Below are 6,365 nucleotides of genomic sequence, written 5' to 3' on the forward strand. Positions count from 1 at the left end.
CCAACCTCCAGTCTTCCGACACCTCACCTGTGACTATCGATGATACAAATATCTCAGCAAGAGGCCCAGCAATCACTTCTCTTGCTTCCCACAGAGTTCTTGGGTACATCTGATCAGGTCCTGGGGATTTATCCACCTTTACCCGTTTCAAGACATCCAGCACTTCCTCCTCTGTAATCTGGACGTTTTGCAAGATGTCACCATCTATTTCCCTACAGTCTATATCTTCCATATCCTTTTCCACAGTAAATACTGATGCAAATATTCATTGAGTATCTCCCCCATTGTCTGTGGCTCCACACAAAGGCCACCTTGTTGATCTTTGAGGGGCCTTATTCTCTCCCGAGTTACCCTTTTGTCTTTAATAGATTTATAAAAACCCTTTTGATTCTCCTTAATTCTATTTGCTATTTTATAAATCACTTTAAATATGTGTCCTCTCATTCACCATTCTTTTACAAATGGAAATAAGTTCTTCGATCCAATCTATCCAGACCCTTTGTGATTTTGAAAACTGATGTCCCCTCAGACCATTCTCCAAGTTAAACAACGTCTTCTATCTGTCCTCCATTTTTGCAAATCTGTTCTGTATTCTGTCCAATGCATTCACATCCTCTTATTTGCCCAGAACTGTACACAATGCTCCAGCTGAGGTCTAACAAGTGATTTGTGGAAGTTCAGTATCACCTCCTTGCTCTTGTCCCTGTTAATGAAGCCCAGGATCTCTCCACTTGCCCTGCCACACTTGATGACCTGTGCACATACACACCTCTGCTCATACACTCCCTTTAGAATCATGCCCTTTCTTTCATATTGTCTGTTCATGTTCTTTCTATTAAAATGCATTACCTCATCTTTCTCCACATTGAACTTCATCTTTTAACAGTCTGCCCATTCCTCCAACTTGTCTATGTCCTTTTGGAGTTCTGTACTGTCCACCTTATAATACGTCTGAGTTTTGTATCATCCATAAATTTTAAAATTGGTCCCTGCACATCAAGACCATTAATATGTGTCAGGAAAAGCAGGGTTCACAGTATCAACCCCTGGGGAATTCTACTACAAACCTTCCTCCAACTTGAAAAAGATGCATTAACCTCTGTTTCCTATCACTCCACCAATTTTTCACATTGCTACTGTACTAATTATTCCATAACCTATAACATTCCCCACAAATCTGTTGTATAATACTATGACAAATGTATTTTATGCCACATCAACACCATTATCTTCATCCACACACTCTCTTATTTCTTCAAAAAACTCCAACAATCCAATCAAACATGATGTCCCCTTTGGAAGTCCATGCTGGCTGTCCCTAATTATCCCCCATATGACAACAAAATGCACTGCAGAAATTCACCAGAAATCTTTAGGCACCGTCTTTCAAGCCCATGACCACTTCCATCTCGAAGAACACGGGCACCCATATATGAGAACACCACCACCTGCAAATTCTCATCCAAACCACCTCACCATCGAGGAAACATGTTGCCATTCCTTAACTATCGCTGGGTCAAAATCCTGGAATTCCCTTCCTAATTGCATTGTGTGACTACCCACAGCATCTGGGGTGTAGCAGTACAAGAAGACAATGTACCACCACCTTCTCAAGGACAACTAGGGACAGGCAATAAATGTTTGTCCAGCAGTGATTCTCATGTCTCACGAGTGAATAAAACAAATTCTATCATAAATGATTGATTCTAGAAGTTTCCCCACTACTGAAGTTAAACTGACTGATTTGTTATACCCCTCAAAACAAAAGGACATAATTTTGAGGTGAAAGGTGAAAGAGGTTTAGAGGGGATTTGAAGAAAACAAAATTCACTCAGAAGATGGTGGAAACTAAAATGCACTGGGACAGTAGCTGAGGTGGGAAACTTCACAGTCTTTAAAAAAGACTTGGATGAGCATTTGAAATACCATAAAATGGCCTGTTTCTACACTGCAGAGAATCTAATCTACTTTACTATTTAAGTGCCTATAATACTTTGGAATACACTTTTGTGTCAGCTGCTGATCATTTATCATAATCCCTCTTTGTTTCGCTTATTTTCATTTCAATCTTTTTGTTTTTTTTCTTGCGAATAAAGATTGTGTTAATTGATTACCTGCTAGTTAAATATTGGTGTTTTGCACATAGAAATGATGTCAAATATTAAATAACAAGTCTGTTCCAAGAGAATAATGATAGCTCAGAGTTCATATGTCACTGAGGCCTTATTACTTGATATTATCAAAATGATGCAAAACATTTTCCAAATTTATTTCTGAACACATTAGCTATTAAACATCGTCTCACATTGATGCAAATTCATTTTGAATATCTATTGATGAACAAACAGCAAGTCCCCAGAACCGGTTTAATGACTAAGATACATAGCAGAACAAGTGGTAGACATCGGAGTTTCCTTACCTCTTACTGTCCTCAGTGTATTAGGTTTGACTTATTTAGTGTCATGGTGACTATCATCAACTCAATCCGTGTGCCATATAGTGATACCAAGATTTATTTTAATGACTGATATAAGGGATACCAAAATGACTACATGTAGACAAAATGAGTAGCAAGTAGATGAGTTTTTCCTTATTTGTATTCAAGTGTTCAAATCATGATATATATACAATATTCACTGAACTGTTTGTTTATATTGACTGAAAAAAATTAAAATTCTATAAAAATGTAAAATTCTATAAAAAGACCGTAAACAGGAATTGAATACATTTCCTTTTTCTTCATCTTTGGAGTGATACTGACATTAATAAAGCTGTATTTATGATTCACAAGAAGGGGCTTTGTTAGCGACAGGCAATAAATGTAAAGCTAGGAAATGACACCTGCATTCCGTGAAGATATGAAAAACAACATGCTTTCAATTCCCGGTCATCTAACAACATGAGGTAATGATTGTAGCCATGATATCCTTTGTGTATGTTATTAGATTAGATTACTTACAGTGTGGAAACAGGCCCTTCTGCCCAACAAGTCCACACCGACCCGCCCAGACCCATTCCCCTACACCTAACACGACAGGCAATTTAGCATGGCCAATTCACCTGACCTGCACATTTTTTGGACTGTGGGAGGAAACCGGAGCACCTGGAGGAAACCCACGCTGACACGGGGAGATTGTACAAACTCCACAGTCAGTCGCCTGAGGCGGGAATTGAATCCAGGTCTCTGGCGCTGTGAGGCAACAGTGCTAACCACTGTGCCACCGTGCCATCTGTGTTAATATGTGCAAGAAATGGTTCAAACAGAAATAAAACAGTGAGTTAGTACACAAGTTTAAATTAATTCTTATGAATTATGATGAGATACTGAAGAACTTAACTCGATATAACACTGAACCTGGGAAATAATCTATGACTGTCATGTTTTTAAGAGGCAAAAATATTTATTTTAAAAGGCTAATCATTGAGTTTCTTTTTTTTAGTTTAGAGAATGAAGGTCCTCTTTTTTTTCTTCGGTATCATTCTTGTAGTCCAAGGTAAGCAGATACAATTTATCATCCACACTCAGAAGGTTAATTGTATTGACATGTTACAGAGGATGCTCACTTACTATATTGGTCAAAGGGAATTCCTAAGATTCTGGATTAGTGGTGCTGGAAGAGCACAGCAGTTCAGGCAGCATCCAAGGAGCTTCGGAATTCCTAAGATGCAGGGGAAAAAATGTTTTCTCTGGGAGTCATAATTCAAGGAGTCATTTAAATCTAGCTATGAGAAAGGCTTAGGTGCAATGAAGCAATTATTACTGACCCAATAGTATCCTGTGTTTATTACATTTAATAAAATGCAATCAAATTGGGAGCTCTTCATTTATCTCCATATTGGTCCATGTTGAAAAGGAATATACCAATACTTTCCTTTGTTAAATAAAATCCAGTGAGTGATTCTTGCCTGAATTCTCTAGAAATCACAGAACAGGTTCCTGACATTGTAAAGCCAATAATGAAAGTATTATATGTCTCCCACAAAAGAAACCATATATACACGAGACAGTAAATGTCCCACGGAAACAATGTAATGATTAACTAATCTAAATACAAGAAACTACAATGATATGAGGCATGTACAATAAATTGGGGAATATTACTTAAAGGGATAACAGTGGACAGGCAATGGCACACATTTAAAGAACTGGCCTTGCTAAATTATCTATAGTGTCCAGGGATGTGCAGTCTAGGTGGACTAGCCATGGGAAATGTAGGGTTACAGAGATAGGGTAAGGTGGTGTTTCTGGGTGGGATGCTGTTCGGAGGGTTGGTTAGACTCACTGGGCTGAATGGCCTGTTTCCACACTGTAGGGATTCTGTGGTTCTATGATCCTTAGTTCATGGGTGAACTGCAACAATTGTTCATTCCTGTTCAAATATAAAATGGGAAAGGTGGCTGACTATAGCTCACAAGGGAAATTAAGGATAGTTTTGAACCAAGGAAGACACAAAGAAATTGTTCAGAAAAACCAGTAGACCTGAGATTTGGGAGCTTTGATTTCAGCAAAGGAAGGCAAATTGAATGATTAAGACGGGGAGAAAATGAAGTATGATTGCAAGGGAACACACAAACTAATTGTAAAAGCTTCCATAGATATGTAAAGAGAAAATGATTAGTGAAGACAAATATAGATCTCTTACAGATGAAAGAGGGGAAGTTATAATGGGGAGCAAAGGAATGATTGATGAATTAAATATGTACAAAAGAACATAAAAACATAATAACTAGGAGCAGGAGTAGGACAACTGATCCTTAAGCCTGCTCTGCCATTCAATAAGATCATGGCTGACCCTTTTGTGGACTCAGCTCCACCTACACATCCTCTCACTGTCTCCCTTAATTCCATTATTGTTCAAACAAAAATCTATCTTAGTTTTAAAAACATTTACTGAAGTGCCGTCAACTACTTCACTGGGCAGGAAATTCCACAGATTTACAACCCTCTGGGTGAAAAAGTGCCTTCACAATTCAGTTCTAAATCTGCTCCCTCTATCCTTGAGGTTATGTCCTCTTGTCCTACCCACCAGTGGAAACATCCTCTCTACTTCTATCTTACCTATTCCCTTCATAATTTTAGATGTTTCTATAAGATCCCCCCTCATTCTTATGAATTCCAATGAATACAATCCCAGTCTATTCAGTCTCCCCTCATAAGCCAACTCCTCGACTCCAGAATCAACTGAGTGAACCTCCTCTGCAGCCCCTCCAGCGCCAGTACACCGCCCTCACCAGCACCCTGTACAGCTGTATTTTTGGTTCTGTCTTCACAAAGGACACAAATAACATCCCAAATATGTCAGGGAACACAGAATCTAGTAGGAGGGAGGAACTGAAGGAAATCAATAATAGTATGGAAATATTTTTGGGAAGATTGACAGAATTAAAGACGGATAAATCCACAGGTCCTAATAATCTGCATCCCAGCGTATTTAAGGAAGTGGCATTTGAAATAGCAAATGCATTGATGGTCATCTTTCAAGATTTTTTTGGCTCTCAAACAGTTCCTTTGGAGTGGAGGGTAACTAATGTAACCCCTCTATTTAGAGCAGAAGGTGGAGAGAAAACAGGGATTTGGAGACTGGTTATCAATAGTGGGGAAAATGCAAGAGGGTATTATAAAAGATTTAGAGGAAGTGATGGCATAGTGGTATTATCGCTGGACTATTAACAAAGAGACCTAAATAATGTTCTGGAAAGCCGGGTTTGATACTCTCCATGGCAGATGGTCAACAAGAGGCAAAGCCACATTAGATTTGGTACTGGGTAATGAGCTCGGCCAGGTGTTAGACTCGGATGTAGGTGAGCACTTTGGTGATAGCGATCACAATTCTGTTATGTTTACTTTAGTGATATAAAGGGATAGGTCTATACCACTGGGCAAGAGTTACAGCAGGGGGAAAGGCAATTACAATGCGATTAGGCAAGATTTAGGAAGCATAGAATGGGGAAGGAAACTGCAGGGGCTGGGCACATTAGAAATGTGGAGCTTATTCAACGAAAAGCTCCTGTGTGTCCTAGATAAGTATGTACCTGTCAGGCAGGGAGGAAGCTGTAGAGAGCGGGAGCCGTGGTTTGCTGGTCAAGAGGAAGAAGAAGGCTTATGTTAGGATGAGATGTGAAGGCTCAGTTAGGGTACTTGAGGGTTACAAGGTAGCCAGGAAAGACCTAAAGAGAGAGCTCGGAAGAGACAGGAAGAGACATGAGAAGTTGTTGGCAGATAGGATCAGGGTAAACCCTAAGGCTTTCTATAGGTATTTAAGGAATAAAAGAATGACGAGAGTAAGATTAGGGCCAATCAAGGATAGTAGTGGGAAGTTGTGTGTGGAGTCAGAGGAGATAGGGGAAGCACTTAATGAATATTT

This window comes from Chiloscyllium plagiosum, chromosome 1, assembly GCF_004010195.1.
Source record: "Chiloscyllium plagiosum isolate BGI_BamShark_2017 chromosome 1, ASM401019v2, whole genome shotgun sequence".
Taxonomy (NCBI): domain Eukaryota; kingdom Metazoa; phylum Chordata; class Chondrichthyes; order Orectolobiformes; family Hemiscylliidae; genus Chiloscyllium; species Chiloscyllium plagiosum.